Source organism: Thunnus albacares, chromosome 10, assembly GCF_914725855.1.
Source record: "Thunnus albacares chromosome 10, fThuAlb1.1, whole genome shotgun sequence".
In the NCBI taxonomy this organism is placed as follows: domain Eukaryota; kingdom Metazoa; phylum Chordata; class Actinopteri; order Scombriformes; family Scombridae; genus Thunnus; species Thunnus albacares.
The window spans coordinates 32,505,578-32,530,155 of NC_058115.1; the positions used below are offsets into that span (position 1 = coordinate 32,505,578).

At 41.1% G+C, this 24,578-nt stretch overlaps 2 long non-coding RNA genes across 2 annotated transcripts; both read left to right on the forward strand.

Annotated features, from left to right (window-relative positions):
* Positions 1-2,693: 2,693 nt before the first annotated feature.
* On the forward strand, positions 2,694-5,176 carry LOC122990592. Its single transcript, XR_006405415.1, has 3 exons — positions 2,694-3,801; positions 4,605-4,691; positions 4,789-5,176. It is a non-coding gene; the product is annotated as an uncharacterized LOC122990592 (long non-coding RNA).
* A 2,945-nt stretch (positions 5,177-8,121) lies between these two features.
* On the forward strand, positions 8,122-18,346 carry LOC122989877. Its single transcript, XR_006405197.1, has 3 exons — positions 8,122-8,474; positions 17,404-17,554; positions 17,816-18,346. It is a non-coding gene; the product is annotated as an uncharacterized LOC122989877 (long non-coding RNA).
* The last annotated feature ends 6,232 nt before the right edge of the window (positions 18,347-24,578 follow it).

The window sequence follows — 24,578 nt, forward strand, 5'->3', positions numbered from 1 at the left end:
GGGAGAGGAGAGGAGAGGAGGAGGAGGAAGAAGAAGGGGTGGAGAAAAATGAGGTGAAGAAGGTGAGAGAGGAAGGAGGAGGTGGAGAGGAAGTGAAGAGAGTGAATAAGCAATAAAGTGGAGAATGAGCAGGTGAGGAGCCTGGACTGATGGTCTATTGCTGTTTATTCTGTTTCCTTGCAGCTCATAGACCGACGTAAGAGCTTGTTGAAACTCCCGTTATAACCTTCTCTCCCCGTTCATCCTCCAAGTTCATCACTTGTTTCTCTCCCTGTGCTTGAGCTTCCTACAATCGATCGTTTGTTGAGAATCTTGCTCAGCTCCTTCAAACTTGATAAAAAGATTAGTTCAACTGGCAAAACTAGCTTTTTCTAGCTAAGGTGAAGGCCTGTCTCCGTCCCAAAGGTTTTGAGAGATGCTTTTATTAGCTCTCCATGAGACTGTTGTTAAGTCTTTGTATATGGGTGTAGAGCAGTCGCCTCTTCGTCTTCTGCAGTCAGAACAAAACGCAGCCGTTCGTCTTCTAACTGGTAAAAGGAAGCGTGATCACATAACACCAGTGTTTGTCCTCCTGTCCATTTCAGGATTGATTTTAAAGATTTTATCGCTCGTTTTTTAAGGTTTTAAATGGGCTGGCGCCACCTCCTGCATCATCATCCTCCAGTTAGAGTCGACCAACCAGATGCTCTCGCATGTTCTGAGATCGAGGCACAAAAATAGAGGCGACCGAGCCGAGATTAATCACCTATTCATCTATAAACAGTATGTTTACAGATGAATCTGCTCTGTCAAAACGCCGTCGCCGTTATTTCCACTGACAGCGAAAGCGGAGACGTTTGTGTTAATGACGGTGGACAGATGAAGGTCGTCTGTATGAATGTTGGAAGATATTCAGTCTTAAAACACACAAGTGTGACATTGGACGTGACGCAGGCTTTGTGGAGAAATAAGATGAACTCATCCTCCGTCTGACCTTCACAGTCTGGATGTGAGAGTGTTGAGTGGAGTCGCTCATTTAAACCAGCAGGAATTTTTCTTTCAACCATCAAACTCCTGATTTCTGTCATTGTAATCAGAAGGTTTTTTATCATTAAACAACCTTTTACTGCCTTTGACGGCATTAAATTAATTATAACAGATTCAAATTTAAGTCAAATCAGCTCATACGTCAAATTTAATGTATTTTTCCTACAAATGATACATAAAACAGTGATTATTTGATATATTTTGTTTTAATTTCTAACTTTTCCTCCATGTCGTCATGGTCAATGGATGGAGAGAAGGGGTGATGCAAGGAGGCGGGGCTTAGCTCTGCAGCCATGGACAGTACCAGAGGCCCTCACCTCCTCTTCCTCTTCTTCTTCTTCTTCTTCTTCTTCTTCTTCTTCCTCCTCCTCCCTGGTGTCTCTGATGTTCGCGGCCTCTCTCCATCACTGTCGGCCCCAGGGCAGGCCGCTGAGGAGCCCGCTGAGGAGAGAAAACAGAGGATGGGGGTGGGTGAGGGCGGAGCGATTAGGAGCTGGAAGGAAGGAAGGATGGATGGATGGATGGAGGGAGAGAGAGAGGGAGAGAGGGAGGGAAGGGGAGCAGAGGGGAGATGTTTCCCCCCTCAGGGCCTCCAGAGGCAGCGCTTGTATCAATCACTCGACGGGAGGAGAGGGTGATTCTGACGGATGATATCCCACAGCCTCCTCCTCCTCCTTCACCCTCCTCTTTCTCCTCTCTCTCCCTCTGACCCTGCATGGATGAACTTCTCTCCCTTCATCCCTCATTCTCTCCATCCTTCCTCTCAAAATTTTCTCCTCTTTTTCTCTGCTCCTCGGGCCGTGCAAGGATTCCCTCCTTCCCTCCTTCCCTCCCTCTCACTCCTCTGTCCTTACATGACCCCTTTGTCCTCCTTACATCCTTCTCTTCCCTCGCCTTCTTTTTGTCCCTCATTCTCTCCTTTTTACTCCTCCATCCACCTTATTCTTTACCTCCTTTCTTTCTTTACTCATGTCCTTTCAAGTCCTCGTCCTTCATTTCCTCCTTGTCTCATCCCCCTTTCTTAAATCCTTCTTCCCCTTTCTTATACCAGGTTTGGACCTTGTTCTCTATCTCCTTTGGTTCCTTACTCCTCTCTCTCCTTCCCACTGCTACATCACTCTCTTCCTTTCCTCCTTACTGCTCCTCAGTCCTCTCTTCTCCTTAACTCCCCTGCGTCCTTCTCATTATATTTCTTCCTCCCTACATGCTACATCCTTTTCCTCCCTCTCTCCTCAGGACATCCCTCCTTACCTCCTCAGTCTCTCCATCAGCTCATGCCTCTTCTGACCAGATCGTCTCTCGCCACCTCTGTCACCTCCTCCTTTTTCCGGGCCCCGTGAGCTGTCAGGTGGCCGCTCGGTGTCACAGTTCAGCTCTGCGGAGGACACCGCGGGATGAGAATACCTGTCAAAACCAGCTCTGAGGGAGGCGCAAGGTGGACAGAGGAGGCGCTACGTGATGTAAGGCGCTCACTGACCGAGAAGGAATTCAGCAGCGGAGCAAAAAGGTGTAGGAAGGAAATCCATTTACATTTTTTGGCTGACAGGAAAATGACCAGAGAGGAGAGGAGAGGAGGAGGAAGAAGAAGGGGTGGAGAAAAAATGAGGTGAAGAAGGTGAGAGAGGAAGGAGGAGGTGGAGAGGAAGTGAATAAGCAATAAAGTGGAGAATGAGCAGGTGAGGAGCCTGGACTGATGGTCTAATGTTGTTTATTCTGTTTCCTTGCAGCTCATAGACCAACGTAAGAGCTTGTTGCAAATCCCGTTATAACCTTCTCTCCCCGTTCATCCTCCAAGTTCATCACTTGTTTCTCTCCCTGTGCTCTGAGTTACAGTTTCTGCACCGTTTTCCCCTTTTTTTACTGTCAGTTCCTGCTCGTTACATGCATACACTGTCTTTTTAAATTAACTTCCTTGTTCACAGGAAACAACAAAACATAACAAATGCAAACTTTACACACGTGAAGGTTACACATGCACATGGGAACGAGACAACATCTAGCCGAGGCCTATTCCTTCAAGCAACAGAGGAATATAATGAACTATATCATTTAAAAACATGGTTGTCTTAGGCCTGGGCTACAGCATATAATAGGCTTATAGGCCATTATTTCTCTGTCTCTAATCATGGTGATGGAAGAGGTGATGCATGCTGGGTAATGTCTTTTCATCCAACATTTGATAACTTAATTCAACTCCGGTGTAAGTGGTTTAATGTTCAAGAAAACATATTTTGGCCTTTGTGGAAATTTGCAGTCACAGCAGGACTTTCTTGTATTCATTGTCTATTATTTTGGCCAATTAAGTCTTTCTAACCGCAAGACGAAAAATATTCTGTCAAATAACACAAACAAACAGGCCCAAGGCGAGTCAAGTCGTCTATACCTACAAAAAAATTACACCTGTCAACGTATGATACTGTCAATTCCTGTGTTAAGCTTTTCTTTTAATGATATCCTCAACATTTCTTAACACAAAAACATTAAAGTGTCCTTAATAACTCAACAATATTTTAATTATTTCTCCTTTGATTCTGAGAAATCATTTTTTTTGTCAGTTTTTGATAGCAGAATATGGAGCCCCAGAGTTGTCATAAAGAGAAAAAAAAATATATGTATCAAGGCCATGTTTTGGTTAATTTGTATTTATGAGATAAGTATATATACAGAGAGCATGAAAGACCAGCCTTTCTCCCCGAAGCATGAAGTGCACTTTACCTGCTTCAACTATCGGCTGTCAGACTGAGGATGCCAACTGCTCCTACATTGTTAGGATGGGTATGCAGCATAACAATATAATAGGATGGGTATACAGCATAACAATATAATAGGATGGGTATGCAGTATAACAATATGATAGGATGGGTATGCAGTATAACAATATAGTAGGATGGGTATACAGTATAACAATGTAATAGGATGGGTATGCAGCATAACAATATAATAGGATGGGTATGCAGTATAACAATATAATAGGATGGGTATACAGTATAACAATATAATAGGATGGGTATGCAGCATAACAATATAATAGGATGGGTATACAGTATAACAATGTAATAGGATGGGTATGCAGTATAACAATATAATAGGATGGGTATGCAGTATAACAATATGATAGGATGGGTATACAGTATAACAATATAATAGGATGGGTATACAGTATAACAATATAATAGGATGGGTATACAGTATAACAATATAATAGGATGGGTATACAGTATAACAGTATAATAGGATGGGTATGCAGTATAACAATATGATAGGATGGGTATGGAGTATAACAATATGATAGGATGGGTATGCAGTATAACAGTATAATAGGATGGGTATACAGTATAACAATATAATAGGATGGGTATACAGTATAACAATATAATAGGATGGGTATACAGTATAACAATATAGTAGGATGGGTATACAGTATAACAATATAATAGGATGGGTATACAGTATAACAATATAATAGGATGGGTAAGGATGGGATGCAGAGTATAAATTCCTGGTATATAAAATGTATTTGGAAGATTCTGATTCTAACAGGATGATGAATGGACCTCTTCTCCTCTCCTGTTCCTCAGACAGCATCACCTGAGGATGACGTACAAAAACAGACGTAGTGTTGCGCCGCTCTTTTACCAGCCTAACATTTCTCCTCCATCTCCAAGGTAACTGACATCATAATCATCAGCCTTTGTCGTCATCGTCATCATCATCATCAGCCGCAGCAGCAGCAGCAGACTAATGATGCTAATTTATTACCAGCAGAGATTGGGGCAGCTTGACTTCAGCAGGTGAAGAGATGTGGGGTACGACCCCGGCCGGTCCAGCCTGCTCTGCTGACCTTCCAGACGGGCCGCTGCGGCGCTGAATGTCCGGCGTGATGGTGGGAGGTGAGAGGATGCTCGTTAGCTGCTGGCGTGGCTGACCTTGGAGGAAGAGGAGGAGGAGGAGGAGGAGGAGGAGGAGGAGGAGGTAAGACTGGAGTCTGTTTGTTTGTGAAACTTGGTGCTCCGTCAGTCAGTCTGACAGATTAGTGCTGATTTTTAGCCAAAAAATCCAACCCTTCGCCTCATGGACTGAAGTGTTTTTACAATCTAAAAGTGTTTTTTATAAGATACGTTCACAATTTTTCAAGTGTGTCTTGAAACAACAGTCAGGTGTCCATATGAACAGTGGAAGAGGTTTCCCTCGCTGTAATCATTCCTCCTGTTCATACTGGATATTAAAAGATCCTTCAAATGTGCTTTCAATGGAAGTGATGGAGGCCAAAATCCACAGTGTGTCCACACAGTCATTTAAAAGTTGATGTGAAGCTTCTATTCAGCTTCAGCAGTCTGAGTTAGTCATATCAAGTGGATATCTGATACATTTACAGTCTTTTTAGCATCAAATTGCCATGGCAACGGCAGCGGATGCAGATGCAGTGGCCAGTATCTCCCTAAAACTTTGTTACATTTTTGTTTTAATTTGATTCTCATCCTTATTACTGAAGCACATATAACTTTATGATAGAAATACACTCGGTGGGGATTGGATTAAGTGCAGCAGACCTTGAAACGATCGCTGCCTATGGCGTCTGCCAAACACCCAGCCAGACCAAACGTCACCGCAAGCGATGAGATCACCCCAGGAGGAGAGCTAAGCTAACCCAGCTTGGACCTGAGGCTGTTCCTCTACCCAACCTACTTCTGGCTAAAGTCCGGTCACAGGAAAATAAAATGGATAAAATAAGACATCTTTACAGAGACCTGGCTCCATCCCAACATCCTGGATCAAGCTATTGCACTTAATGGGCGGACTGTGTTCAATGCCGACAGAACACAAGACTCCAGTAAGAGTCAGAGTAGGGGAGAAGGACTGTGTGTTTACATCAATGATGCTTGATGCTCAGACACAGTCAGAGTGGATGGACGATGTTCACCAGATGTCGACCATATTATCTGCTCAAAGACTTCACCAGTGTGTTTGTTGTTGCTGTTTACATTTCTCCAGATGCAGATTTAAAAAAAAAAAAAAAAAAACACACCAGAGGAACTGTATGAGGTCATCAGCATTCACACATGACAAAACAACCAGATGGTATTTTTATTGTAACTGGTGATTTTAATCAAATAAACCTCAGAACTGTTTTAGTTAAATTCAACCAGCATATCCACATCCCCACCAGGGGAAGTAAGACTCTGGACCATGTTTAAACCAAACATTCCTACAGCTACAAAGTCCTCCCTCGTTCATATTTTGGTCTATCGGACCATATTTCCTTGTCTTCTCCTGTCTACTTACTCTCAGCTGATAAAAAAAGGGTCAAACCATCAGTAAAAACCGGAGAACCACATCAGTCTTGAGGAATATACATCAACAGTGACGTCATACATCAGCATGTGGTGATCAAAAAGACAGTGAAATCCCCAACCAGAGAGCCTGGATGAATGAAGAGGTGAGGACTCCAGAGTCAGGTGACAAGAAAACCTACAACACCACCGCCGCTGGCATCAAGGAGGCAAAGCTGGAGACATGAGCAGAGACTGGAGAGAGACCTCAACACCAACAACACCGAAGATATGTGGCAGGCGATCCGGAGCATCACAGGCTACAAAAGCCAGAGCGCCCACATAATGTTTGAGGCAACGTCGCCAGATGAGCTGAACTCATTCAGTGCTCGCTTCTTTGATATCCTCAACAAAGAGTCAGCTGTAAAGTCCACTCCGCCTCCAGAGGACCTGTCGCTGTCAGTATCAACAGCGGATGTGAGAAGAATCCTGCTGAGAGTGAACATGAATAAAGCTGCTGGGTCTGATAATATCCCTACAAACATGAGCCAACTAGCTAATTGATGTTATTACTGACATTTTTAACATATCACATGTCACAGAAGAGTGTTCCCACCTGCTTCAAGACAATCACCATCATCCCTGCACCTACCTAAACGTACCTAAAAAGTCTGCAGTGTATAGTCTGAACAACTACCGCCCTGTGGCTTTGAAAAACTGGTTCTCAAGCACATCAAAGACGAGATCCCAGACAGCCTGGACCCAACAGAACCAACAGATCCACAGAGGAGTCTTCACACACCTTGAAAATAACAACACCTACATCAGAATGCTGTTTGTTGATCTCAGCTCAGCATTTACTACAATCTCCCCCATGAAACTGATTGGAAAACTTAGCAGTCTGGGCTTAAGTACCACACTCTGCAACTGGATGTTAGACTTCCTCACAAACAGACACCAGGCAGTTGGGATCCTATTCACGCTGTACACCCATGACTACAACCCCCGACATGGAGAGAACTCTGTTGTGAAGTTTGCGGACGACATCGATTTCAAACAACGATGAGAAGTTCATATTGTGCACAGAGAACATCTACTGCGTCTACAGCGTCAACAAAACCGAGTAGCTGATTGTTGATTTTAGAAAAAAGGAGGCAAAGACACACAGCTCTGTCTACATCAGTGGAGCAACTTAACAGTTTTAAATTCCTGGGAATCAGCACACATCTCCACCCTCAGAAACAACTGTATTTGATAAGGAAAGTTAAGAAGGCAAAATTCCCATCCAAGGTTCTTGTTAACTTTTACAGAAGAGCAATAGAAAGCATCCTGACTGGAGCACGGCCAAAGACAAGAGGGCTCTGCAGCAGGTTTTAAAACCGCCGACACCGATATTGGTGTGGTGAGGCTCCTGCACAGAGCCCGAAGGACACTAAAAGACAAAACCCACCCAGTCAAAGCCTGCTCACCCTGCTGCCGCCTGGCAAGAGATAGAAGAAGTATCTGCTGTTGTACCCCCAGACTACAGAGCAGCTTCCTTCCTGTGAGACTCCTCAACTCATCCTCTGCACTACAAGATAAAAAATAGTTTTATTTTTATTACTTATTGTTTATTAATCCATTGATATCATTTCTGTTTTTCTGAGTAGCATAAGGGGACTACAAACTACATTTTGTTGTGCAACCTTGTGTTGTAAAATGAAGAAATGAATCTTGAAATTCCCTCTTTGTGTTTCCTCGGACAGTGTTTCCCTGTTGAGCTGCAGGTGGAAGTATAGTAACAAAAAGAGGAACTTTGGCACTAAAGATGTTGAAAGATATCTACTTGATTTGACTCGTTTGGATGCTGAAGCTTCATATTTGTCACAAATTGTGGAGCAAAGACTGTAGGCTGATCCGGGCTGAAGAACTTTATTTCGTGATGATCCAGGCAAAAACAAAAGCTGAGCAGAATGAACTCCACAAAGCAAGGAAGATTACAAACTGAACACAGGTGAGTGAAATAAGACACAGGTGAAACACGTGAGGTAATCAACGAAGGTGGGAAAACACAGGAAGTAAAAGGTGACAAAACACTTCAAAATGAAACAGAGACTAAAGTAATCAGACAACAAGGAACAGGTGGTACAACTGGGAGCTCCAGCTGATAGACTGGGGAAGACACCTGGAGCAGGGCAGGTGAGAAGAGGAACACATGAACACACAAAGGGGAAACACAGAGCAAAGCAAAAACCCAGAAAACAAAACACTACAATCTAACCAACAATGCAATAAAGATACAACTCAAATAACACGAACGAGCAAACACAAATTACATAAAAGCCAGAAGTCTCTGATTACAGTTCGCCTACTCGGTGCATCTGTTGGTAATCAGCTGATTGACACTCACTGTTAAAGCTAAAAGGACCCGACCGTGAAACTAAACTTCTGCTACATACTGAAGAAGGCATGTGGCCAAAACGTCTGTCTGGCGTTTTTTTTTTTTTTTTCCCCACTGCGCTCAAGTTTGACAAAGCAAAACAAAACAAAATGAACAATCTAACTGATTTGGGTGTGCAAACCCTTTTTTGTGCTTTGAACAAATCCCATGAAAAGACTCAAAACCAACAATGTGTGAATCTGTCTCTCAGTACTTCCTGACTTCCCTCATCTGTCTAGCTGTCAGCCCCAAGCCCCAAATCAGGAGGAAATAGTACATTTTCTGGTGACTATTTTCAGCGGCGGATTAACCCACATTTTGTGCTGTAGTGAAGATGATGTGTGTGTGTGTGTGTGTGTGTGTGTGTGTGTGGGAGTCAAAATTAACTCCAGTGTGTGTGTGTGTTCATGGTAATAAAGGAAAGATGTGTTTTTTAATAGTTTATGGACAACAACAGATCTCTGTGGCACAGAGCAATAAGCTGTATCAGGTGTGTTGGATACACACACACACACACACACACACAACAGTAGCATAAAATCATAAAAAAAAACAATAATTGACTCATAGTTCAGCAACCACACAGAGGCTCATCAGGCCTGTCAAGCTTTTGATTTGTCTGCATGTTGAAGAGGTTTGCATGAGGTGAAGTGTTTTGAGGATGGTTTCTATCCAATACTAAAAACTCAAGAGCCAATTAACTCTCTACTTCCATGTATACAAACTACATTATTTTGTGAAGTTATAGGTCATGTTAGAAAAAGCTTAATTTATGGCTGACTGTGTGGTAGGATGTGCAGAAAGCCCAGTATCTGTATTTGTATCTGTATTTGTATTTGTATCTGTATTTGTAGCTGTATTTGTATATGTATTTATATCTGTATTTGTATTTGTATCTGTATTTGTTGAGGCAGCAAAATTATTTGTATTTGTATTCGAATAAAGGTGGAAAGAAGTGTAAAAATCCTGTTTTTGTTTTTATTTCGCTTTTAATTTTAGAAAATTAAAGTCTTACAATAAGTGTTCATAAATAAACTACCTTACAAAGGAGGTCCCCACATCGGGTCTTGAACTAGACAGACCTCTACCTATTTATACACCCATAACACAGAGACAGCACAGCGTGTAACGTGTAGGGAAGGACTTCAAAGGCGATTCTTGCTTTGCACTTTTCATTTATTGCCTATTTTTTTACAACCTAACTTTGTGGAAAGGAGAAGGGGAACAACAGGTCATGGAGAGTCCCTCGGTAGCACGTCACGTGTGTCAATAGCTCAGCTTTATCTCTGGCGAACACCCCCAACCCACCGGGAGTGACGTCCAAATTAGGAAATGTGCGTCATGCAGCAGGTGGATGTGACTCCCCTCGTTGAGACCTGCTGATAGAGCAGAGGAGAGACACTGAGATAACCGACCTGCAAGCTGGTATTTGACATGTTTTTTTTTTTTTCTCCCAAAAACAAATAACTTTTAAAATATTTGTATCAAACAAATAATAACATATATATAATAACAAATACCTACTATTTGTGCTTTGCCGAATAATGTATTTGTATTCAGGCACACCCCTACTGTGTGGGAGCTGGTTATTATGCTGCTATATTAGAGTTTAAACTAACTCTTGTGTTTTATTGGACTTGGAGAAGTTAACTTGAGATATGTTAGGCTAAAGTACACACATGAAAGACATATATTGTTTTTTTTTTATATGTATATACTTTAGTACAGTATTAGAGCTGACTTTTATCCTACAATATAAAAATAACTCTGCTCTTGTGTCTATGCCTTCTACGTGGATCATGTTGACTTCTCACCTACTGCTTTGATCTTTTTCTGCATCATTACACAGCTCAGATTAATATTTTATCATGTATGTAGCAATCATATGTATGTTTAAGACTCCTTTTAGAGCGTTCTCATTTTCATACAAGTCTGCTGGGAACATTAAAAAGTCAGCCGGTGACAGGCCAACTGAACGTTATTGTTCATTAGCTACAGCTGAGAAAATTGATGGCTGCTGCCTAAAAATGAGAAGCTGCTTTTGTCTGAAATTCATTGCTTCAAAAATTACAATGAATTTTGAGCGATAAACCTCCAACTGCTATCACTGTGTGTGTTTCCGTCCAACCTGTTGTTGTTATTCACATTTTCACATTTGAAACATCTAAAAATATCACAGGTTCAGGTGGAAAGTGCAATGGAAACAGATTTAGTGATTAAATCGTGAAGCATGTGACTTAAACGTCACTGAAGAGACGTAAACATCAGATCTGTGATGAGGAGACTGTAACGTTCCTCAAATTAATACATAAAACAACCAAGAATGTTGTTTTTCCATCATGATTTCTGTTACTTTTCAGTTTTTCAGTTTGATTGCCGTTCTTTTAATGACGTCATTTCGTAGTGTCCTCTTCTTCTGAAGTGGTTTAACAGCATGGACTGGGAAACTAGCGCCACCTGCTGTTTATCTTGATGAACCAACTCCAAATATTTGCAAAAAAAGCAGCGGATGGAAACACGATATTTGATTAAATCTAAGTTTAGATGGAAACCTGACTCGTGGAAACCACATCATGATGTGGTAAAATGCAAAAGTTGGACTGGCATAGCAACGGTAACCAAGGGAGGAGACGAAGCGACGGATCAGTTCACTGTTGGTCTTTACATAAGGTTTGTTTACAGTGAGGAAAAATGAAATATATCGGCAACGTTATCCTTTAAAGCCAAAAGTTATTGGATGTTTGATGAAATTCTAGTTCACCAAACACTCAGTTCAGAGAGACATTTGGTCCTGATGCTTTCTGATGTTTATTGTTAGATTTTTTTCTTTTTTGTTTGTTTTTAAGCTTCATCATTTCTCCCCATTATAGTGATGAAACCCACCAGATTAAATATGGACTCCAGTCGTCCAAACACACACACCAAATCCATTTCATCATTACACATTCATCCTTCGTGCCTTCATTTTATTTTTTCATCTGAATCCAGAAGCTGTCGCAGACTTTGACTTTAGGAATATATATTTGTGTGTGTTTGTGTGTTGGCTGGTTGAATTATGCAAAGAGACAGTGTTTGTCTCCAGCAAGGCCAGACTCTCTTTTTCTGATCTTTCATCATTTTCGTCTCTTTGCTTTTCTTTGTGTTTCTCTTCGGTCCTTGACACACAAGAAAAAAAACATTTTTTTTTCTCTTTTCTGATCTCTGACTCACTGTAAAGAAAAACTGAAACATTTTATCGGTATTCTGCTCATCTCAGTCGCTGAATTCTTCTTCCAAGGCTAAAGGACCAATACTGATGCTTTTATTCATACTTTAGTCCATTAACTATAAATTATGTACACTTTACATTCCTGCTGAACATTTCACAACCTGTGAGTCAGTTAGTCTGATTTCAAACCTTCCAGACAGCTCACTTCATTTTAGTTCAGTGTGAAAAAAAAAATCCACCTGCATAGACAGATAATCCTTCACAGTCAACACTTCCAGCAGGAATCAACTTGTTGCTGAAAACATGTGATGTAACTCATATAATAATAATAAGTTTTAAGTGCTTCACAGGAACAAGAGTTGAAAATAAGACCATAAAAACATACATAGTGTAAAAACATATGCCACAAGTTAGAATTAAATAAAATAAAAATTAAAAAAAACACAATCAAACAAACAACTCAAGAAAACACAAAAGCCAATTTAAAAAGATGGGTCTTCAATAGTTTTTTAAAAGCTTCTACAGAGACTGCTGACCGCATTTGTCCATAGTGTTGGAGCCACAAATGCAAAAGGCACGATCACCTTTGGTTTTCAGCCGTGAGCGAGGGACGGCCAGTAGGTCCTGGTTGGATGAGTGACCTACTGGCGACGTAGGGATGGATAAGCTCCATGATGTGCTCAGGAGCCTGTCCATGCAGGGCTCTATATGTAATAGTAAGAACCTTAAAATGAATCCTAAAGCAAATGGGCAACCAGTGCAAACATCTGAAAAATAGGAGTGAGGTGAGTCATCCTGCTGGACCTGGTTAGCAGTCGTTTGTAGTCGGTTCACAGATGCTTTGCTGAGACAAGTGAAAATTGAATTACAATAGTCCAAACGGGATGATATGAACGCATGGATGATCATTTCTAGTTCCGGTTGTGAGACGATGGACTTAAGTTAAGATGGAAAAAACATGTACGTGTCAATGATTTAACATGCTGATCAAAAAGCATAGCCTGGTCAAATATGACACCAAGATTTCTTAAGTTTGACCTAACAGCTGATGAAAGGGACCCAATACTCTTAGCTACCTTGGGAGCTATACTGTCAGAAGCAATAATGAGAACCTCTGTCTTGTCAGTATTAAGCTGTAGGAAGCTGTTGTTTGACATCCAGTCCTTAATAGCAGTCAGTGCAACACAGACAGTTTATCAGGGTTAAAAGATACATAGAGCGGAATATCGTCGGCATAACAACGATAGGAAACATCACTAAATGTGCTGATAATATGCTCAGACGTCTGTTTTCTTTAAAATGTCTGATATCCAGCGACCCGTTGCTAAGTTAAAGGGGAAAACAGAGATGATGCCGGCAGACACAGATTAAAGAGAAACAGTAGAACGAGGCAGCGGCTTCTCTTCAGCTACCGGCTAAGAAAACCAGCTCGCATGCCTCAAAAGTTTTTACCGGTTATAAGAGTGAAGAACATCTCACTCTGAGTCTAAATGTTCTCTTTTTATCTGCTAGTTTTCAGTGGAAACAAGTAGTGAACACAACTCTGACATATCATATATTGAGCTTGTTAGCAAACAGTTTCCACATCCAGCAGTTACGGAGCAACATTATCATTCATGTGGAGTCGTGTTTCTGTCCACCTGGTGAATGTAAGTCCAGTATTCACTCTCTTTTAGCTTCTGTTTTTACTCTCTACCAACTCCTGAGGGAAATATCTGGCTCTTTATCTGATAAATGCTCCACTATGTTCACCAGCTAGTCTACAGCTAACTGTGTCTGTTTGCTGTTAGCGTACGGTGGCTTTGTTACAATTTTTCTGTAATTTTAATGGATGTAGCCAGCTAGTTGTAGATGTAGATGACTTAATTTTGATGATACAAAGCTCTGATTGGCTCAGTTGATTCTCCAACCAATGAACACCAGAGTTATTTCAATCAGGAGAGACTCAGTTTTACGTAGTGAATGGTGTTTATTGAACAGTATGATAATAAATTTAAGTCTTTGGCGATTAGACTCCATCGTGATGTGGACGAATATGGAGGGGCGATGAATGCATGAATAGGAGTCTAACACTGGTGGCGGTGATGGAGAGGTGTGGATCAAGATGGTGTGGTATCGGCTCCTGGAGACTCGGGGCCTTGCCGGGACGGGAGGATGGGCGGATGAATGATGATCCGGGATGGAGAGGTGAGGAGCGAGGTCCGGTTCCAGCTGAGGAGGTGGATGGGGTGGGGGTGGACGCAATTATTGCCTGAAATGACAGCTGACAGCAACAGAGAGAGACACGGTTTTAAAGTTGGACAGCTAGGCTGTGATTGGCTGATTAGGGATCGTGGAGGAATCTGATTTGTTAACTAGAAGTGATGCAACTAACAGCTAATGTGAAAGCGGGAGGAGCTGAGAGAGAGAGAGGGAGAATGAAGGGTGAAATTATGAATGAATGAATGATTAAGTGTCTTCCTGTCTGAATTTAGTGATGGGCAATGATTCAGAGGTGTAGAACCAGGCAAGATGATAGGAGAACTAAAATATGCAATGCAAATAAATGTCTTTTATTGCTGTAGATTTGAATATGATGCTCCAAATGTACAGATTTCTCTTGTTGGGTTCCACACATGTCCTCTCAACAGATCAGGTTTCCTCCTCTGTGACAAAGCAGGTAATAAAGTTAAAAGCAAAACAATACAATTAACTCATTTTTAGTTAGAAAGTCACAATGTTTGAGTTCCCTGTATAACTTTTAAAGGGCTAAAACATGCAAAAGCACCAGTTGGACGGCACCAGAAGGCCGTCGGCACTGCCAACACGCAGAAACGGAAACACAGGAATCTGCTGATTTTTAGGAAGGGGGAGAAAAAAAAAAAAAGAAATTTACAATTCAAGAAGCTGCATTTATTTCTGCCTGGTTTCATCTCTCTCTCTTCCTTCTTTAAGAGGTGAAGCCAGCCGCCGTGTTTGCGGAGAGTTGATGTGGTGGAGTTTAGGTAAAGAGAGAACACGGAGGAACCAAAGAAAACACACAACATGGAGAGGAAACAAAAAAGAAGAAGCAAAAAACCGCAAACAGAAAATACATGTGCAGTGTGCATTGATTTCTGTTTTGAGTTCCTCCATTTTTTTTCAGCATTGCAGTGTGATGAGAATCCACACACACACACACACACACACACACACTGAGCCTGTATACTCTGGAGAATCTGCAATCTGTGCCATTTTCTCCTGTAGTGAAATATTCGTATTCCCTGTGACAGCCGAGGGCGGTGGCAGAATTTACCTTCACATCCACATCTGAGCGTCTCGGCTGCCAAACCGCCGCCGCCCACCAAGCCTGGAAATCTGCTCTAATAAGCAGAGCTGGCTGCTGAGGCACCGCTCAGTAAATATTACTCAGTAAATATTGCGCTTACCAATCAAAAACGTCACCGGTTTCAATATGACCCCCTCTAAATATCAGACTGCAGGCTGAGTTATACCTCTGCATGCCCTTATTCATTCTGCTCATAATTAGTCATTATTCTCTCACATCCAGCCAACAAGCTGACTCTCTCTGGCTGGAAGTTTTCTCTCCCTGCTGCAATGAAAAATGTTTGGAAAGTTTCTGTGGCTGGAAGTTGTTGGGGTTTTTTTTTTTTTTTTTCCCGCTCTGCTGTAGAGATTTGCTGCCTGAATCCAACTGGGTCTGATTTTATTTAATCTCCTCGGTCTTTGTTGTGTTGGGTTTTCTTTTATTTGTGAGAAACACATAAACATAAGTAGCACAAAAGCTCTTTAGAAAGCAGGTGTGTGCAAAATTATGATGCTGGTGACACTAAATCTAAATTTTTAACCGACAAATAAGTCGAGTATTAAATAATAAGTATCACATCGATTTTGATCCTTTTTCTTAAAACTGTTGAAAACTGAACATTGTGAATCCGACAACGTTTTAGGCGTGAAATGCAATGCTTTTAAGAACTTTATGATATTTAATAGAAAATAAAATGAATAATTTAAAGCTGCACTAATCAATATTTTTAGATTAAGAATGGATCACATTACTGTGAAATTGTGAAAAGGTGTTGCTCGTAATAACAAACAAATTAAAAATCCTCACCGTTCTGCAGCTCTACTGAGCTTTTTAGCCTCTTTTAGCTCCAACACATTTACTATATAGTTCAGTCTTCCAGCAGCTGTTTTCAGCAAACAAGCTCTGATAAACTCACTGTTCACGACCTGCCCAACAGAAAAGCAGTTAGAGACTCGCTGGTGAAGAAAAGTGGAACATCTGGATATTTTTCTCAGGAGTTGGTGGAGACCAAACCAGAGCTGAAAGGAGAGAAAATATTAGAATTATTCATCAGGTGTAAACAAATTTAACTCCAATGAGATGATCAAGTTGTTCTGTGTCTGCTGGATGTGTAAATAAAGGATTATTTGCTAAAATGTTATTCACAACTGAAAGGGACCACGGTGGAAATAAACTTCTGAGCTTTACTGTGTTAATCTGACTTTTCCTCTTCTATAAGACCTCAGTGCAGATCTGGTGTTTTTAAAATGAAATTGTCAAATAAAATCAATCAACTACTTTATGAGGTAATAATATGTCAGATGTTGTGTTCTAAGGTTGTTCTACTGCCACCAGGTGGCTGAAACATTTTTAATTTTGGTGCCTTGGATAAGATAAACAAACATGACTAAAGCTCAGTGTAGCTCAGGTCGCTCAGAACTGGTTCTTAGGACGTGTCGTCCAACCATGTCGGAAATCAATCATCATGTTTATAATTATTCTGAACGGCTTCAGTGAAAAGCCGACCGTCACAGAGAAGGGAGGGGGACGGGGGAGACGTGATATCGTTTAAATACATGAATAACAGCAGTCATAGTGTTGCACTCAGCTGTTCACACGAACTCACCTCCACACAGCTGGCCAATCACTGCATGAAGAAGGTTTGAATGTCGGCTTGTCAGCTTTGGAAAGTTACAGAAATGTTCAGCCCTCCCTTTGCTGTACAAGAGGAGTGAAGGGAAGGAGGTTTAAAGCATGTGTGAAGGAGTTTATCACCACCTTAACTCCTGTTAGCGCCCCCCAAATGCTGCTAATAAGACAATGTAGGAGAGAAGAAACAATACGCTAATGATTTAATTAGATCCTTATCAGTAGTTTGTCTTGATTTTGCACTAAAGGAAAATGTTCATCTTCTGGAAAACAGGAATGTAACCAGTAAATTTAATGACAGTCTGTATTTATCTGTATAAATGTTTGAATATCTTGTGACATTTCATCCTGATGGTGATACTAGAAGAAAAGTCTGCAGGTCATAAAAGTCATTATGAATAAATCTCTGGGAAAGATGAATATTTAAATTTTAATTAAATACAACTTTACTGAACCCTGCAAGGTGATTGTACACAGCAGCTCTCCACAATAAAAGTTTAATAAAAAAACGGCTAAGAATAAGTGAGCTGACTGTGAATCTTTGTGTTTATATCCGACTTTTTAGCTGGTTGTCAAACACCAAACACCTGCAGGAGGAACTACTTTCTGCTGCAGGAGGAACTACTTTCTGCTGCAGGAGGAACTACTTTCTGCTGCAGAGGAATACGGAGGACAGCGGTGCTTCTTCTGAGAGGAGAAACAAGTACCGGCTGCATGTTAGTAACAAGAATCGACATCAACTGCTGCTGTGCTGTGTGTGTGTGTGTGAGTGAGTGTGTGTGTGTGTTTATGTGAGTGTGTCCACCATCTCCATAATGGATTGTGACTGGTTGATTGAAGTTTACTGAGAGCTGCTAATTGAACCAGACTGGAGACGTGGTTTTGTGTGTTTTGTGGTGTGAGTGTGTTTGTGTGTGTGTGTGTTTGTGGACTAATGGCTTTGTTCGGGGGACTAATGCTCCGTTTCTTTCAAACAGACCCTCATGATCAGCTAGAGGAGGTGCTCCTGTTTCTCTATTGGTCCAGAGGATGTTACCCATAACACCTTTCTCTCTGTGTTGGTTTGAAGCAGAAGCCTTATTCCAGCTGTACACATCTTGGTTCATTTGTAATAAGTCAGTGTGGAGCTAGAAGACTACAATCAGAGATGAAACAAGTAAATGATCAATCAGTCCTCAGAAAATGAATAGGCTTTTATTTTGAAAATAGTCAATATACAAAAGCATCAAATAGTCACATTTGAGAAGCTGAAACAAATGTTACTGACTGTCGTATTCAATAATAAACTGAATATTTTGAGGTTTTAGACTTTGGTTGAATAAAACATTCATCTATTTTCTTTGCTGTTTATTCTGTAGAGGGTCGCGGGGGAGCTGGGGCCGATCTCAGCTGACTTTGGGCGAGAAACGGGATACGTCCTGGACAGGTCACCAGCAAGCGGCAACCTCTGGGGCTGTAAAATGAAGCCAATGCAGAAGTGCCAAAAACTGCAGTTCTTTGAATGAACACTTGAGGCTCCAAAAGCGAGTCATTCCCCATAGACCCCCATGTTAAAATGTCCAACTTTACAGCAGAAATAAACATGTTTACAGCCTGGTACAAACAACGGTTTTGGTCTCTGTAGCTAATTTCCTCTTTCATGACAACTGTACGGGGGGTGAATTTTTTTTATAACTCACCTGTTTAAATTTTATTAAGCCATAAAATTATGCATAATGAAGGACATGGCTGCTTTGAGTGACAGGACCGCCAGCCGCTAGGTGGCTTGTTTCAGCCATTCGGCCCCGCCTCTTTACCCATTTTTGATTGGCTGGGAGTTAGACAGCGTCACGCACTGCCAAGATGGCGACGGCCGGAGCGGCTCGCTTTGAGCTTTAAAACCGCTCTTCAGAACCCAACGGGTGACGTCACGGTAACTACGTCCATATTTTTATACAGTCTATGATCAACAGCCAATCACAGGGCTGACATAGAGGCAGCTACGGGCAAATCTAGAGTCTCCAATTAACTTTTTGGTCTGTGGGAGGAAGCCGGACGACCCACACAGACACACGGAGACCAGAAAGACTTATGAAGATGTTAATTAAGGTGTCAGGAAATTATGATGGGTATTTTTCACTTTCTCAGACATTTTATAGACAAAACAACTAATTACTGAACCGAGGGAACAGTCAACAGAGTGATTGATAACTGTTGCAGGTCTAACAACACTGGTGCAGCATCACCTGGCTAAAACGCTGCGTCGTCCTGACCTCATCTGGCGGCCTCGGCTGCTCACCCAGACCGTTTGTTCTCCGTCAGTGTGAAGCCTCTGTAACAAGCGTTGTGGCTATTAGCCAAATGGCTGTAATATTACTCCCCTCAGACTCCACAGTCACTTTGTTCCTCATGTTGGCAATCTGTCTGAATGTGTTCTCTGTTATTGCCTCTGCTCTCCTCTCCGCCGCCAGACATTATTAGGAGGGTGTTTTTTTTCTGTTTTTGCATAACAGGGCGAAAGCCGACACGCTAATATGATGTTCAGAGCGGCAGTGAGGCGACGAGAGACGGCAGGTATGACTTCCTGTTCCAGCCGCCGCTCAGGACAGACAACAAGGTCACGTGTCAAAATGTTCAGACATCCTGACAAACATGCCGGCTGCAGCGACCGGCACTGGAAGATGTTTTTAAAGATGTTTCTTACATGTTTAGTGAAACATCTTAATGCATAGTGTTTAACAGCTGTGGGACACATATTCAGATGCTTTATGTAACCAAATAAAAATATCAGTTCATGCATTATTAATGAAAAACTCTGAAATTAATTTTATTTTAATCTTAATCGTACTTTTGTGGATTTACCTGCTCTCAGATCAGTTGAAAGGACACATGCTCCTTTTAAATATAAAAGACTCAACATCAATAGTCATTTTATCTCATGTTGTGTAAAAATGAATCTGAAAAATAACTCCAGATATCTGAAAAATGTTAAAATGCTTTATTGCATTTCTTTATGAAATGTAGTAAAGGAGAAAAAAAAGTGTGTTTAGATCCAGAACCCCAAAAACATCACTGAAATATACTGAAATACACCGAAATATACTGAAATACACTGAAATACACTGAAATACACTGGAATATACTGAAATATACTGAAATATACTGAAATACACTGGAATACACTGAAATACACTGGAATACACTGAAATACACTGAAACACACTGAAATACACTGAAATACACCGAAACACACCGAAACACACCGGAATACACCGGAACACACCGGAATACACCGGAACACACCGGAATACACTGAAACACACCGGAACACACCGAAACACACCGGAATACACTGAAATACACTGAAATACACTGGAATACACTGAAATACACTGGGATACACTGAAATACAGAACTGGGTGTTAAACAGAAGTAGATGACAGCTGACACAGCTGCGTCTCCTCCAGTAAACCAGCTTTCATTTACCAAATGTCATGAATCATCTTGTCTTCAGGTTACGTTTTGTTTTTTTCTCTCTCATGTAGTTCTGCATTTCCTGTTTTATTTTGTTATCTAACTTCCTGCCCTGGTGTGTTTCCCGCTCCTGTCCTCGTCATCACCCCCTCATGTCCTCCACCTGTGTCTCGTTACCCTCACTCCCCCCTGGTGTATTTAGTCTGTGTGACCCCTGCTCCCTGGGCCAGTTCGTCTTTGTCGCAAGCGTTCCAGCATTATCTTCTTTGTTATAGTTTCTAGTGTTTTTTGACCCCGGATCTGTTTGACTCTGCCGAGCCCCTTTCGGTCCTGTTGCCTTCTCTGACTTCCTGCCCCCCCCCCGTGTACAAACCTGCAATTAAAAGACTTTGTACCAGACACCCCATCAGACACCACCTGGAAGACAAGATACCTGTAAATGTTTGGTGAATAAAACATGTCAAAATAACACAATATATCATAAAATTATTACTAATTAGTTCATTTTAAAGTGCTTCTTGGTATGAAGGAATGAATGAAAAGTTTATTTCTGTCATACATAATAAGGAAAAAAACATTGTGTGGGTATGCAACTGACAAAAACATCATCACACATGTTTAAACCGATCAATTTCACACAATCAATGACTGAAAGAGGAACAAACTGAAGCCCACAAGGCTTATTGTTGCTGATCCTATACAATCCATACGATAAACCAGAATATCAGCAGTATGAAAGAAAGAAAAAAAGAAAATTTACTCTGAATTGTAATCATTTTAAATCCTTTATTTTACATTTTAAGGCTTTTTTGAAACTCATCACTAAGACCGTCCCATAGTTTGACTTTACATACGTCAAAGATACAGCATCCTCTTAATTTCCTTCTCTTAACTTAAAAACAAACGTTGAATACAAATAGTAAAGCTGTATTTGAGATGCAGTCTTGAATCGGCTCCAAACCTTCCTGCCACAACAGATCAGCTCATTACTACACTGCAGAATATTATAAGAAACCACCTGGAAAGCTTCTGCTGCTCGCCGTAATTTCAAAATAAAGAATATATCACAGGTGAGCGGGACCGGGGGAGAAGAGGGGCGGAACGTGACGGACTGGAACCAAAACTCCACTTAAACTACCGACAGACGGATAATATGATGAAATGAGATCAGATCAGGTTTTAGTTTATGTCAGAAACTTAAAACATTTAAATATTCACATGTGCAGGAAGGGTTAAAACAATCTGTAAAATAATAATAACAGCTGCAGAGTTTCAGAGCGCTGCTGTTCAGCCCGCAGGTAAGACACACACACACACACACACACACACACACACACACACACACACACCAAACAAAGCAGGATTAAGTGTGTGTGCTGTAAAGAGTTAGATAATTCACTTTGAAATGATTTAAAAGAAACAACGCCAGAGATAAAAAAAAAAAAAAAACAAGCACACAGCCTGGAGGTCAAAGGTCATACTAGGAGCTGAAAGACAAACTGATACATCAAACAACATTAAAGAGGTTAAAGGTCACAGAGAGCAGAGAAAGAAAAGAAATGTCTCCCAAATCCATGCAGCATACCGACTTTATCCACAATAAACTAACTGTTTTTAATGTTAATGTACAATAAATCAACGTGCTTCACTGTTTTATACTCAGAGAAAAGAACTCTAATATCTATCATTGGATGTTAATAAAACTGTGACTTTAGACAGTCTCTGCAGATTAATTTTAATTAAGAGGCAGCAAATATTTTATCTCCAAAAATTAGTAATAGTCGTCATGTTTTCTGCTTCGACATCGTCCACACAGAGAGGAAACCTCTGAACACAGCGCGCCTCTAAGAGTTTATACAGATTTCAATTAAAATATGCCTTAAAATGTGTCGTTTTCCTCACAGAATTGAATTAAAAGCTGAGACATGTCAACACATTTGAGGATTGGATTGAAACTGGAACCAGTGCTCTGAGGGATGGAAATGTTGATCACCACTAAGGTTCAGACTGAAATGTCCCAACAGCTGTTAGATGTATTGCCATGAATTTTTATCCAAACAGTCATGTCTCCCACAGGATGAATTAACATTAACTGTGGAGACTTTTCCTTTAGCGCCACCATCAGGTACAAACACTTCGGTTTAAGAGCAAATACCTGCAAAACTGCTGACGTTCCCATCAGCCTCAGCTGCACTCTGTGTTTAGTCCCAGCAAACGATGGAAGACGTGATGAATATGATCTCTGTTAGCACGTTAGCACACGCTGACGTCTACATTAAGCTCAAAGCATCTCTGTGCCTGAGTGCAGCCTCGCTGAGCCGACAGCATCGTTTTAATGTTCTGTAATTTCTCCAGTTTGAGTTACAGACAGAAAACTGAACCGGCGTTTTGTCTGAAGGTGCGACAGAAAGTAAAATTGTCCGTTTATAGGCTGCTGAAAGTTCTGAGTCTCACTGAAACTTGTCAGATTTCTGGAGCTTTGAAATCTTTTCTGAGGAGCAAGAGAGATGAGAGACGAGGAGCCCGGAGTCAGGGCGAGACACACACACACACACACACACACACACACACACACACACACACACAGCAAACAGTGCAGTTCATATTGTTTCATATCAGCAGAGAGCAGAAAACTAATTTCTCGTCTTTCCCCCTCCAACAGTTATTGGATGAGTTCTCTGTGAGGAATTCGGCTGAAACCGCCGACTCATTTCACCAAACGAGAAAAAAAAAAAAAAAAAAAACTGCAGTGGACGCCACACCCAGCGTGTGTGTGTGTGTGTGTGTGTGTGAGAGAGAGAGAGAGAGAGCACTTCTGGTATTCTTTACATCTTTGTGGGGACCAAATTGACTGTTGATCTTAAGAGCAGGGACATAGAAAGAGTCATCATTCTTTACAATGAGCTGACTGTGATGACACTTGTACTAAACTCTCAATACTTCTTTCAGTGTCCTCACAAATAAAGAACCATTTATGTGTGACAGCAGCCAATAAGGATCTAAAGAATGAAAAAGCTGAGGTACCTCTGGTATTTCAGTGTGTTTGTGAGTCTCTGTTCATTTAAGACACTTTATATTTCCTTCATCTTTCAGAAGTTGTCACGGTGACGGCAGCTGCAGCAGCAGCAGCATGATGGCGGAGGTGGAGGGAAGGGGAAGGGAAGGGGGGGCGTCAGGTTGTGGAGTGTTAAACCCCCTGTGGTCCGTCTGGAGGACAGAGCAGAAATTAAAGCCCTCACTAATTAGCGAGCGATAAAAATAGTTGTGGAAACGTTGGGATCTGGATCATAGTTTGCACTTCTGCCTCCGTTCTGACACCGGCGAGCTTCTTCCTTCCGCGTGCGCTTCGGTTAGAGCGAAGTCAAAACAAATTAATAAGAGGTGTTAAAATAAGATCGTAAATGAGTTTAATGTCACTGTTTATCTCAAATCATTCTGTGTGATATCTCAGATACAAGCAGACTCATTTTCAGGTTTTATATCTTCCATTAATTTCCATTTATTGACAGAAGTGAGACTGTTTTTAATGTTATTAGATTGGCAGCGACACCAAGATATAAGGTCAAGACGGAAGTCATTTGTGTCTGCGCGCTCACAAAAGATGCAAATAATCTACTAATGAAGTGCAGTCATCAATCATTTCTCATTGATTTTCTTGGAAAAAACGACAGAATCACAAAATGTCACAAAACTGGAGACAAAACCTCCTCTTGTCTCAAGTGTGAAAACTCTAATTTCTTCATTTGTGACCTTTTTGTGATGTCGTGGTGTCAATCAGCAGCATGTTGAATACAATGAAATAAAAAATCTGCACTTGGGAAATTCATTTTTAAGGCAGAAAATGTCACTTCCAAGACAAAATGAAATGTATTTGGCACAAATATAAAATAACTTCTAACCAGCAGACGAGACTTTAGGGCATTAACTGACAAAATGATGCGAGAAAACTTCAAGATTTGTAGCTTTAATTATACAAAACTTACACTTTTATGTTTTTAGTGCATTTCTTCTGGTTGCGTTTAATGTCTGATGCTCTGTGTTGAGCTGGAGACGAACCTAAAGACTGAACACACCACACTAAAAAAGACTGTTTCCACTAACTGGCACCAGTTTATTTTCAGTCTCTGAGAGTCAGGCAGAAACCTTACGACTGACTAATCAAACAGACTGAACGGCTGCTCTGTAACCGCTGGAGTTCTGGTGGGAAACGACCCCGTGAGAAAGATGCCAATTATCTCATGTACTAAAAAAAAAAAAAAAAACATAGAGGCAACCAGCTGCTTGTAC